Source organism: Sceloporus occidentalis, unplaced genomic scaffold (genome assembly GCF_023333645.1).
Source record: "Sceloporus occidentalis isolate IW3139 unplaced genomic scaffold, rSceOcc1.0.p SCAF_6, whole genome shotgun sequence".
Lineage (NCBI taxonomy): Eukaryota > Metazoa > Chordata > Lepidosauria > Squamata > Phrynosomatidae > Sceloporus > Sceloporus occidentalis.
The window spans coordinates 53193758-53207381 of record NW_028316986.1 but is presented as its reverse complement, the minus strand read 5'-3'; the positions used below and the strand labels follow the sequence as shown (position 1 = coordinate 53207381).

Genomic DNA, 13624 nt, shown 5'->3' with positions numbered 1-13624 from the left:
CAGGGAGAGTACTGGAAAAATTCATGGGAGGGGACATGTAGGTTTTCCCCCCTCCAAGCTGAAGAAATGGAGAATTGAGTGACACAGGAAAGTAAAAACCTCTAATGTAATAATTTCTATTAGTGAAATGCTAATTCACTATTCACTCAGAATAGAAGGAACATCATCTCTAGATCCATTATCGATTTCGTGGTTTCAGTTTATGCAAATAAAAACCTTCTCCTCTAGCTTGCTCAAGAAAGGGGGAAGTTTGAGATCTATGACTCCCTTTGAAAATTTGTGCAATGACCCTAGTGGAAATAGTAAAGGCTCAGTCTCCCACATATATCATCTTATCTTGACAAACTCCTATCAGGGTACCATATGTACTAAAACATTGTGGGAAAGTGAACTGAATATATCAATCTCGGACTCAGATTGGTATGCTATTTGGTCATCTACTGTCCTGAAGTCAAGATCAGCTTTAACCAGAGAGAACTTTCTAAAGCTAGTACATAAATGGCATTTAACTCCTATTAGAAAATCACAGATGATAAATTCTATATCACCCCTATGTTGGAGAGGTTGCCCAGTCTTAGGGACTTGTATCCATATGTGGTTAGACCAAATTGCTTTAATTATAAAACAAAAAATAATCTTTTGCTCAGCCCTTTTGTTATTTTCAGTATACACAAGAAGTTATAATTCCTTAAAAAAATCGAAAGTTGATCTCGTTTTTGTTGACAAATGCTCAATTAGAAGTGGCTAATAATTGGAAAACATGTTTTGTATCCTTCGATAGCTGGTGGAAAAGAGTTTGGGATCAATGGCTTATGGAGAAATTATCAGAAAATATGAAATATAACTCAGAATAACAAAATCAAAGACCCTTTCAGAAAAAATGGTCTCTCCTTATAGATTATATTAATACAAATTTTATATCCGTTTCTTCTCCATCTAACCACTGTTCTCTATGGTCAGATTTATTTTAAATAATTTGAATTGTGTAAAACCTTTATAAGAAATACTTTATTAATTGTAATAAGGAAGGATTTTCAATGATTTGAAATTCTTTATACTATTGTCTTATGATTGTAAGATTAAAAAAATAAAAAAGAATGGCAGGACCAGTGTAATATGAAGATTTGTATATGAGGCAGTCTAAAGTATTAGAGAAGAATAGTTTCTGTGCATACTAGAGATACGTCTACAGCACACAGAACTAAGATGTATATCTGCACCTTTGGGGTACTGCCATCTTCATAAGAAGAATAGCTTGGCGGCTTTCATTGCTTGTGATGATGCACAATGAAAGAGTTCATTGTTTTCAGTGTCAAGTTAAACTTTATATCCAAATACATTGCCAGCCTAGTCCATGAGATTATATTATAAAATCTGTGTTTTTAATTTTTCTCTGTAGCATACATGGCAAAAAGTAAGATATGAACAGTTAGTTTAGCATATGGTGCAGCAGTGTTTATTCATAATTTGGTTGTGTACAACATTTTATATTTTGAAATTTCATAAATATGTCAGATAATATAATTTTATATGCTAAATTCCTTATGAAACTTTTTATGTTGCTGAAGTGATAAGAAAAAAAATGTGGCATATATTTCAAACTTTTCCATAGCTTTCAAATTTCCTGAAATTGTATATCCCTAATAGGATCATTGCATTTTATTTTTATGTCAGTCATGTAAATTAGGCTAGTCTGTAACTTTCCAAAGCTATCCAGTGTGCTTCTAGACTAAGATGGGAGAAGCTGAACTTTGATCTGCCTAGTCCATGTCCAATGTTTTGTCTACCATATCATTGGTTTTCAGCTAGCTGTTAGGGTCCAATACAAGATTGCAGTGTGACCTGGCGGAGGGGTCAATTAAGACTTGAGTCCCCAAAGGCATGTTTGACCTAAAGATAGATCCTAAAGCCAAAGCTTAGGCAGCTACATTTTGGACAACAGTTCCAAGAATTTCCTCAGCCAGTATGTCTAGGTGTTGTGTTGTCTGGGTGGTTCTGGGAGTTGTAGTTTGAAGAAATAACTTTTCAGAGCTTGAGTCTGGGTCTGAAAATGTTGGAGAGTACCATACTGGAGGCTTCTGAACTATTGGCTCAATTCAGTGTTGGATGCTACGCCATATTGTTCCCCCATACAGGATTAGGAACAAGAAGACTGGGGAGTCAACCTAACTTTTGGCTTGTTTGTTTGAAATTGCTGGCTCTGGCCATCTTCTTCTCAGTGAGACGCCAGTAATTTACTTTGCTGTTCCTCAGAGTGCTCCATCTGGAAAATACAGATACCCCACATGTCAGTAGGTGACATAAGACCATTGGCAGGCCAAGAGAAATATTGATTCCATTTTCCTAAGGCTGTGGATTTATTAAAAGCTTTTGGAATCATTAATTTATTATTGTAAATAAAGTTGATGAAATCTCACTTCAGTTTTGGGATTAAGTAAGATGCTGCCTGAATCATAATATGTTGATTCACTACAGTGCTATAACCCCTGAACATTTTGCAGTAGGGCAGGGCTTTTTTTAAAGTTGAAATTTGAAGAACGATGTGTACTTTGTTCACTGATGCATTCATGACTCAGGAATGGACAGCTGTAGGAATTAAGAAGCCGTAAGAAACTAGTGGAGGTTACTAGGAGTTCTCAAATGCTTGATCATCCTAGAATGTTTTGGGCTGTGTTCAGACAATGCTGGTGTCATGCTACAAGTACAGTCTTGTAGTACTGCAAATGATCTAAGGAAGGTGGAGAACATCCCCTCAAGTTCAGATCGGTATGGGCAGAACCAGTCTGCCCCCCCCCCTTCCCGTGCACTGCACCCATTCTCCTGAAAGTAGATCAGTTTGGATGTATCCATTATTATACCAAAAGGGGATTTACAGCCTCAAAACATGGCTTTCCAACAGTGTTTTGTCATCTTCTTGAACAGACTGAGCCATTTAACATATATCTCTGTCAACATTCAGGATTTAAAGAGTCATCTTATTTACTTTCTGTGCTGGCATTAAAGAAGCATGGGGCTATCAGGCTATTGGTCTCTCTAACTCAGTATTTTCCACTCTGAGTACCAGGAGCAGCAGCTCTCCTTGGAGAAAGTTTTCTCTCTCAGCCCTAACTGGAAACATCAGGAACTGAACCTTTTCCAGTAAATCTTATGTAGTTACTTTCCCAATATAATAATACATGCAAAATGTGAGCACACCCTCAGCATGTGGCAAACTGTTTTGAAGGGAATGGTCAAAATGGAGAGTCTGATCTCCAAAAGGGAGCAAAATGTCCCAGACACCTTTGGAAACCCTTTGCACCCTATCTACAAATTTTAGTATATGCTTGCAAGTACAGAGAGTTGAACTGGGGCAGCTAGCTTGAGGTGACAGTTGTAAGATTACTTTCTTGCAGGAAAATGGCTCTTGAGAGCAAATGTACTGCCAGCAGATGAAACACCCATAAGATTAGGGATTTCTTACATATCCTTGTCTTCTGAGCATTGGTACAACTTACTATTTGTCTTTCAGATCATGTATATTTATTAAATAAATGTGTGTCATAGAAAACTGCATGTTAACTGTGTGTCATAGAAAACTGCATTGTTTGGATTCTGACCACTTAAAGATGTATTCTATAATGTTCTCTACAGTTGACCAAAAAAGTATTTCTAACCATACCTACTATTTCTGCACCATGGCGAGGGGGAGGGTGGCTTACAGAGAGGCCTTCTGGTTTGTTGCCCTACAATTGCCTCTGCTTGGAAGCTTTCCAAAATCTGATCCATGTAAAAGAACTGACATATCATGTTGCTTGAAGCATGTTCTGGCCTGATATTAGGCAGCTGTTGAAGCAAAGAAGGTGTCCTGCTGTGATTTAAATCTTGTTCATGCTTATCCAGATATCCATTTTATGTGTGTATTTAGTATATATTCCTTGTTGATGTTTTACCAAATACTGCAGCTGATGGACTAATCATCTAAACCTACAATACAATTCATAAATTTAGATTTCAGTCCTGTATACACTTACCTGGGAGCAAGTAGATACTGTATGTTTGAGGGGGGGGGGGTGTATAGCAGTCTGGAACCATTTTTGGTGAACTGATGGATTTAAAAATGAATGCTAGAAATGCCTCCTTTGGGTTTTCACACTTTCACATTTGATTTTAAACATACACATGCTACTAAATAAAATCCATTCTGGAGGATTGACTCAGTAGTCTTTTGCTTCTGAAGATATCACTGTGTCTCTTCAAGATAACTCTGGTGAAGTACTCAGTGATTTCAGAGGGCAATGTTGAAACATAATTGAAAACATAGATGTCCCAAATGTCTGCTTGGTAGAAGCAACAAAGAATGTTGTGGCTATCCAAAAGACTAAGACATTTCACTTGAATTAAGCTTTGGTGACCACCTTCTTTCCCCAATTTGTTTTGTACAGACATCAGCCCTACTAGTAAGCAATATGGAATCTTGTGGATTCTGGACTGATCTCATGGATGTCCTGCTTTAAGCACCATTTTATAGCAAATGGGTTTGTTGGCATTTTGATCATGTGTACTCTTCTTGCTCCTAAATTAATTGCCACGATACTACACATCAACCATCCAACAGGGCAAAACTATGGCTTCTTTTGTGTCATCCTCTTGAGTTCAGCCCATTTGCTCTTTGTTATTGTTGTGTGCCTTCAAGTAATTTCCTGACTTATGGCAACCATAAAGCAGACCTATCACAGAGTTTTCTGGGGCTTAGACTGTGTGATTTGCCCAGGGTCACCATGGTTGAGCAGGAAATTGAGTTGTAATACAACACTCAAATCACTACATCACTGGCCCTTATCCACTCTCATATCAAAAGTGGAAGCATAGAAATCATCTATTTCCAGACAACACATTTACTGGGTTAAAGCTTTTTTTCTTTACTTTACTTTTAATTATTATGTTTTACCTAGAAAAATCTTACCTGATCTTGGAAGCTAAGCAGGGTCAGCCTTGGTTAGTTGTTGGATGGAAAACCACCAAAAATACCAGGTACTGTAGGCTATGTTAATCATAGAATCAGAGTTGGAAGAGACCACAAGGGCCATCCAGTCCAACCCCCCTGCCATGCAGGAACTCACAATCAAAGCATCCCTGACAGATGGCCATCCAGCCTCAGTTTAAAGACCTCCAAGGAAGGAGACTCCACCACACTCCAAAGAAATATGTTCATTGTTGAACAACTCTTACTGTCAGGAAGTTCCTCCTAATGTTAAGGTGGAATATCTTTTCCTATATCTTGCATGTTTCAGAGAAAAAAACTGGCGTAACACCCTCTCAGTATTTCTTGACTACAAAAAATCTATGAATTTCATGATGTTGCCATAAGTCAACAGGCAACTTGAAGGCGCACGCATGCACACACACACACTTGAGGGTAACACTTGATTTCAAAATAATGTTGCAGTAAATAAGCAACACTTTCGCTTCTAGAAAATGCAACCGCCACAAGTCATATTGTTAACTTTTTCTTCATGCACCAGAACTTAAAGGAACACATTTTTCTGACATAGTTTTGTGATTCCCCACACACACACACACACACACACACACTGTATTAGTATTCATTATGCTTTTGTTGTTGTTCTGTTCTGCTGGAACCCATAGCATGCATCTCCTTGTGACAGGGCAACTTGAAAGACACATTGGATGCCCTACATCATGTTCATTTTCCCTGCTGATGTAAAACACCACTCTGGTGCCCTTCTAGGCTCTTGCTTGTTTTGCTGCAATAACGGCCTTTTGCCTTGGATGTTTTTTCCCTAACCTTTTATGTAATTCATCTGCATTTATTCTTCTCTGTTTTTCATCCTCCTGGTTAGTACATTTTGTCTTCTTGAAATAACAGTGAAATAATGAGTACAGAAAGATGGTGCTGGTGATGCTGGACTTCAAGTCATCCCTTTGGAAGAGCCCAGCTGTACCCTTCTGTCAGGTACCTGCCCATTACTAAGAATAAGATATGCCACAAACCCATATTCCATAAACAAAAATAATAAAAGGGATAGTCGGATACCGTGGGTCTTGCTGCTTTTTCCTCTCTGGGGGTCTGGGCTGAGGCTACAGAGATGAATGTCTTTCTGATGATCCGACACCACAAGACGACCATCTTCACAGACACAAAGGAGTCCAGCACAGTGTACGAGCTGAAAAGAATTGCTGAGGAGATTCTTAAGAGACCTCCCAGAAGAACAGAGATTGTACAAGGAGGATCAGCTGTTGGATTACACCAAAACTCTCAGAGACTGTGGCTTCACCAGTCAGACAGCACGACCCCAGCAACAGTTGACTTAGCCTTCAGAGCCAGTGAAGATGCCTTTGAGCCCCTCTGCATCGACCCCTTCTCCAGCCCCCTAGATGTGATAAAGCCCCAGGACTCCAGCAGCAGTGCAAATGAGCAAGCAGTGTAGTGAGGCGCCGAGTGCAGCAGAGTGACCTGCAGTGGCCCTCTCCTCCTTCCCCTTATGCACCCTTCTTCTGTCCTTCAGTGTGGAGAGAGACATGGCACAATTCCTTCCCACCAGTCCATGGTCCCCTTTTCCTCCATCCCTCTCTAAGCAAGACTACAGACACACCCAAGCCCATCCCCACTCCTCAAGCAGAGCTCTGTTTTCACTTTGGTTTTGAAAACAATGAAGGTTCAGCTGGTGTTTTTTTCTCAAAATAATAATAATAATAATAATAATAATAATAAGAATAGGGATAGTCCTCTGTCCCCCACTGCGTCCAAACACTACATTTCCCAGTCACTTCTTTGATTTCCTGATCCTTATGACTATGACCCTCTTCCATTTACACATTATCTATTTACACACATGTAATCCTATTTACACAGTAAACCAGACATTAGATCACACATCAGCCCTTGTCTCTGAGGGTTAGGTGCAAAGATCAGAAATGTTACTTTTATGGACTACAGCTACTAGAAGCCCCCCGACATCATGGAATGGTCACAAGGGGACTGTGAATATTTTGGTCCTAAAGAATAACATCCAAACAATGATACATTTATGGAGCCAACCAAGATGCACAATTACATGTTGCAAGCTTTCAAAGTCACACTGGCTTCTTCATGAGACAAACAGGAGAAAGAAATTGAAGATGTTAGTCATAGGCCTGCATTTTCTGTTTTTGGTCTTTGTCCAGATGGTAGGGAGAGCTATCTGCAAGCTAGAAAAGAGTAACCTTTGCAAGCTTTGGTTAGGTGTCCCTTTAAGTGTTTTCCCCTCCAACTGTCACTGGTTGTCCTCCTTTGTTTTTTCTGCTTTTGCTTCCAATTCTGACCTCATCTGTAACATGTTGATACAGATGAGGTCAGAATGTTGCAGCAAGGCATGTAGGCTTCAGGATTGGAGGTTTCCTGCCCCTGCTCTTGAAATAGACTTCCCCAATGTCATGTCTTCCATTTATGTGGTACTACAACCCTAGAGGTGTAGTGATTTGAGTGTAGAACTATAATTCTGGAGAACAGGGCTTGAATTCCTGCTCGGCCAGGGAAACCCACCGAGTGATCTTGGGCAAGTCACACTCTCTTAGCTTCGGAGGAAGACAAAGGCAAACCCTCTCTGAACAAATCTTTCTAAGAAAATCCTATGATAGAATCACCTTAGGGTTACTATGGTTCAGAAACTATTTGAAGACATATAACAACAATAACAACCGCTATCATCCTCAGCAGGATAGCTGTTGAAAAGGAGTTTAACACATCTGGAAGGCAGCAGGATGAGCCATACTGATTTAAGACCAGGCCTATGTTCTGTGTCACATTCTTTATGTGACATGTATATTGGTGCTCCAGTCTAGCTATTATATTGAGCTGCATGTTGTGAAGCCTAATTGTTTCCCAATATGCATGAATATAGCCATTTCTGTCTTATAAGTAGTATCTCCACAGTTGTATGAGACTAATGTGCTCAAAAATATTAATGTGTGAATTGGCTCTTGGGAATATCTGATACGACTCACCAATCCTTCCAGAAACCAGTTACATCTATGTGTGAACATGCACAGAGGAATAATTTACACTTAAAAGAAATAAGTATGAAAACTGATCCTCAGAAGACACTTGATTTGGGTAGGTGATTACTAGAGAGTACTACAAAGGAAGCATAATAGAGTTTTATTCTACTGAGATTGGAGTTCTGATTTGCCCTGGTTTATTAGTGTAATTCCATTTTCAGCTACATTCATTTTAGAAGCTTCCACTTCTGCAGAGTCTCTTGTAACTGAAATTCTGGGGCAAGGGAAAGTTAACATAATTGAACAAGAAAAAAGCACAAAGTGAAAGCAGATACTTGTTAACGTCCTTGAGAAGCTATCTTAAAAAAAGACACAAATTGTACAACAAAGTGACAGTCTGGGAATGCAATAAAACCTGTCTGTGGAAGGTGTGTTAAAAAGTAGACCATGTTAAAAAATGGGTTAGTGGGCTCCTATAATTATAAAGGTGCCCTCCAAAGATGTTGGCTCATTACTTGCACCTTTGCTTTTAGAGATGCAGGCTGAGTCTGATGGATGCTTAGTCTAACTCATCTGGAGGGCATCAGGATGGGGGCAGACATTCTTTAGAATATCTCTGAACAAGAATTGAAAGAATCCATCATAAAAGGACAATGAACAATGTAGGCTTGTTTAAAAAGTGTGTAAGAAGCACATAGTTGGAAACAAAATTATAGGGCAATATATGAAAAACTACTACTACAGATAGTCTAGGTGAGACTTGTGGAATGAAAGTGTGAGGCAGATCTTGCTGTTCCTAGCTCTAAATTTAAAGCCTGAGCTACTAAAGAACCAAATAAGAAAGAAATCTCCTGTCAGCTCCATAGTGTGTTAGGGTGAAAAGTAGGAATAGTGTGGATCAGATAGGGCATCTTCTGTCTACAACATTTGAATAATAGATTATAGCAAAGGTTTTAAAGGACATAGATAGTTTTAAAGTGTCCCTGAAGTGGTTGCAGGGATATATTACCACCACCACCCCTGCCTCATTGCTTCCCCTTTGCTCATCATGCCATTTCTCCATCTCACCTCCCCTTTTGTGTCTGAGATGTGGGTTTAACATGGCAATGCAAGTGGGTAGAGCCTGCAACACCTTTACTGATTTACAATGCATGTTGAGACACCCCAATTCCCTCTGCTTCCAGTTCCATCACATGGAGAGTGACAAGTCAGTAAAGTGGCCTTCCCCTACTTGTGGACACTTTCCGCACAATTAGTAGCTGAATTTTTTAAAGTTCCTGAACAACATCCACCCATAGCAGAAGCAGCAAGTGGCATTGATCAGTCTTCTTGGAAGGAGAACAGCAGAACTAGAGATGAAGGGGGCAGAATGAGTGTGCTCTCCTCTTCACATGTTGATATAACACCTATGTAAATGAACGCTTAGGATGGTTCTTGTCTCATATAGAAATGGATGGAATTAATTAGCAGAGGACCAATCCAGTCTATCAGCACCCTTCCCCACTTTTCCCTAGCAAGTGACTTTAGTCAACTGTCCTTGCCTACTTTGGCCCTTATATCAGATTCAAATGTGAATAATTCATTATCCAACTGCAAGGAGTTTGTCTTGATACTACAAGGGGGGGGGGGCTCCCTTTAGTCCTGTACATCTTATATTCCAATCCTGTATGGCCATACAAAAAAGTAATTGATTTTATTTTCTTCTGAATAAATATAATTAGGTTTGGTCTGGAACAGTTATCTTTATAGTCACAGGATGCCCAAATTCAACTTATTCTCCCAACGAGAGTAGACTCATTCAGGCAATGGAAGCCTTATAAAAATTAACTGATATGTAAGTTTGATTAATTTGATGGGTCTACCCCTGATGGGGCTAAGAGTTGGATTTAGGCCAGACAAGGGGCTGAGGTTATTATATAGTTGCAAGTCTAGGCTGTGTTTGACCACAATAGTAGTTTAGTCCACAAATAAACTGTCTATTTTTTCTCTCACTCGCAACAAGGCAGCTCATTGTTAGCCAAGCCTTGCACGACCCAGTCTAGTCCCTGCCTGGTGTCAGCCCCTGCTGTGCAGAATGTAAATGACTCAGCACAGTATCCTTGCTGAGCTTCTCTTCTAAGAGAGCTCTGTGATGGTGTCTGAGCACAAAGCACAAGGGTGAACTGCTTCACTCAAGCCTTTTGGGGTCTGCCTGGTGAAATTTGAGAAGCTGCCTGCTGTAACCATTAATGTATTTGATCAATATATTTATATTTATAGCTGGCAGGCCCACTAGCCCTTGCACTTACCATTATAGTACTCAGGTACAACGTACAGAGGTTACAAAATACAACACATATATGCCATAGTGAAGTAAAATTTTTAAGTTGGCAACACAAGGACAACTGGTAGATAACAGCAACTTCTTTTTTCTTTAGCAAGGGGCAGTACATTAACATTCCATCACATTCATGGACCAAACGCCTGGCAAGACAAATATGTCTTTGGCTGTTCAGCTGCTTAGAGACCTGGAGACAGATAGGCCTTAGGAGACTTCCCAGTACCCCAGTCATTCAGACCTCAGCCAGCAGTGGGACACAGAAAAAACATCTCCAACATTTACTCTAAAACAAAGTTGTAGCAAAAATGTAAATGATGTCACCACAACACTTTCCTTCCCCTGCATGCTATTTTATAATATATATTTTTTGCTTGATGAAGAAAGCGGTGAACTTTGAAAGATAACATGATACACTGTGTAGTATTTTGTGCCTTTTAGTTGCTCCAGTAAAGGTATGGATTTGGAGGTTTTGTCTGTTTATGTGTGTTTGTGTGCAACACAGCCAGCCCTGCAAATTTTTTGATCTCAGGATGCAGGAGAGGTGCAATGCAGAATGAAAAAGGAAGGATCAGTTGAACTCGAAGAACAGACGAATGATTAAGTGAGAATGACAGCTTGAGGAACAGTTTTGCATAGTCTGTCAGGACTGGATGGCACTGGACTAGAAAGAGACTCTTTTCAAGAATCACAGCTGTGAGAGAACAGAGAGAAGAAAAACAACAATAAACACATTCTTCTTGGGACTGACAGATGACTGTCACAGGCTACCTACCTGGTTTGACCTCTTCCTCTGATAAGAGGTTATTCAAGTTGTAACCACCCCACCCACATCCTCTCTGACATTCTCCTTCCACTTTTGCCAAGAGAACAATGTTGAGTTGCAGGTTCTCCCCCAAATCACATTATAACATTTTATGGGGTATTTCTACTGACCTACATGATACATACCCCACTCTTGGCAGTAGCGAATATACCCTTAAATGAAACCAGAACATGTGTGGCCAAGCAATATCAGGGTGTTGTCAAAAGGGTGTGGACGGGCAACAAGAAAACAAACATTATTAAAGAGGAAGAATACACAAAATTAATTAAGCCAAGAAACCCTGGGATTTATGTACTGATTTAGGAAAGCTTGAAGGGGACCAAATGATGGATTTGGGAGGGGAGGGCTCTATCCACTATTCTCTTCTCACTCCTGATGCATTAATTGAGCACAAAGTAGTTTTTCACTTTAAACTCAATTTGCAGCAATTGGTGTAAGCTGACGATGGAGGGGTAAAGAGGGGTTGAAGAGAGAAACCAGGGCATTTAAAATACAGCTGAAAGAATGGGATAGCTGAGGACTGACTAGAGCTGCCAAACTGAGTTAGTGAAATAGCTTATCTGCACAGAGGTGAGGAAATAGTGTTATTATTTGAGGTGGTAGAGTGAGGAAGAACAATTTTAGTTATTCACTCATCCTCGTGTGGGGAACGCTGGATGCTTAGGTGTGGAAGCAGAGATGTGCAGAAACACACAGAAAAAAATTAAATGTGAAATACTGAAAGAAAAGGATTAAACTTGGGGCATTTCCCCAAGATGAAGTAATCTCTTCTGCATAGAGTTGCACACTGGCAAAATGATGATGGAAAGAAGTTCAGAAAATTTTCATGCAGGAGATTATCATGCTCAGCATTAACAGGAAATTTTCTATGACAGCAATGCAGCCACATTCAATCAATGGATGATTTTATTTATTTATATTCCTTCTTTCCCCAAAAAAGGTTGGACTCAAGCTTATCCAATAAAAAGAGATGCAAGCAAAACCACATACAGCTAAAATACACATATTAATATAATATTAAATTGATTAATATATTCATATTGATTAGGGAGCCCTGGTGGTACAGTGGTTAAATACAGGTACTGCATCCATTCACAGCCACAAGGTTATGAATTCGATCCCAGGCAGGGCTCCTGGGTTGATAAACACCTGGCATACAAAAGTTGTCATTTGACAGTGGAAAGACAGCAAGGAGTGAGCCAACCTCACCTCCCAAGGAAGGTACTTCCACAGTCGAAGAACAGCCATGGTGAAGCCCTTTGCTGCATTCCCACCAAACATACTTGATATGAAATTTATTACCGTCGATGACCAGCATAAAACAATATAAATTATACAATGCCCAATAGAAAAAAAAAACTAAACAAAACAATGCAAATGGTATAGTACAAATACAATAGGAATACAGCTTGGAGGCTATAAATTCAGATAACTATATAGAGTGAAATCCCTTCAAATACAAATACCAAATATACTTGTGAAGGTTATGGGATTGTGAGATGTGTCTCTTCCAAAGATTGTAGAGTTCAGGCAAGCTTTCATAGGAAGATATGTCACTTTGTAGTTTTATTTGTTTGGTTAATACTCCTAGAGTTAACTTGTTATTGGAGGAAATCTGAAAAGGAGACTGAAGGTGATATGTTATCAGAACAGATGTAAAACTATCCGGTGCATTCAAGAAGCTGGCTGCCCTCTGGTATTTGATGTGACTATTCCTTCTGCATACATGCATTTATCAAGGCAGATGGCCTGCAGACCATCAAGAAAGTCAAGCAAAGAACCCACCTTTCCACAGTTCAATCTGTGCATGAAGGATGAGTTCCTTCTATTGGGATCCTATTGACATGATTATCCCTGTTGAGATGGAAGCTAAAGAGCCCTGTTACTTCATGCTACCAATTCTTGGAAAGATTACTTTGGGTGGCAATCCATCTCCCAGAATCCCCCAGCCAGCATAGCCAATGACCATATTGACTGGGGGACACTGGGAGCTACAACTTTTCTAAGTTGTACATCCTGCTGAAAGTGACATTTCTCTTGACTTGTAAGCTATTGTGGCATAGAGGTTAAGGCATCTGGACTGTGCCATTTCAAAGCCTGTGTCACTTGCAGTGTTGGGATGCAAAATCTACAGCAGCACATAACTAACTATAACAAAAATACAGCTGCAGATTGCTATGTGTGTGTGGTTTTGGTTTGTTTTGGGAGTTGTTGTTGTTGTTGCTTGCCTAAGTAATTACACAAGAAAACCCACAGCCCTGAATGAGTTTATAAGGCTAATTATATCCCTTTACTGGAGGCATCTTCTTTGCTATTGGCTGGGGATATGGCTTTGGGCCTTTGAAGGACGTTGCCATTCAGTGTTAAATGTCAGTACCGTACCATACTCTTCAGTCAGAAAACACAGGAATGTTTTATCTAAAATTTCTGAGCAAATGAGCCAGGATGCTTTGCATGACAACATACAGTCACAGATGGCAATAAACCAAGGAAGTTTGGGGTCT

The 13624-nt window shown here is 39.7% G+C and overlaps 1 protein-coding gene and 1 pseudogene across 4 annotated transcripts in view; both read left to right on the top strand.

Annotated features, from left to right (window-relative positions):
• TMEM63B (transmembrane protein 63B) overlaps positions 1-13624 on the top strand; it is a 106357-nt gene that overhangs the window by 43277 nt on the left and 49456 nt on the right. The window lies entirely within an intron of this gene.
• Positions 5963-6528, top strand: LOC149310745 (elongin-B pseudogene; annotated as a pseudogene).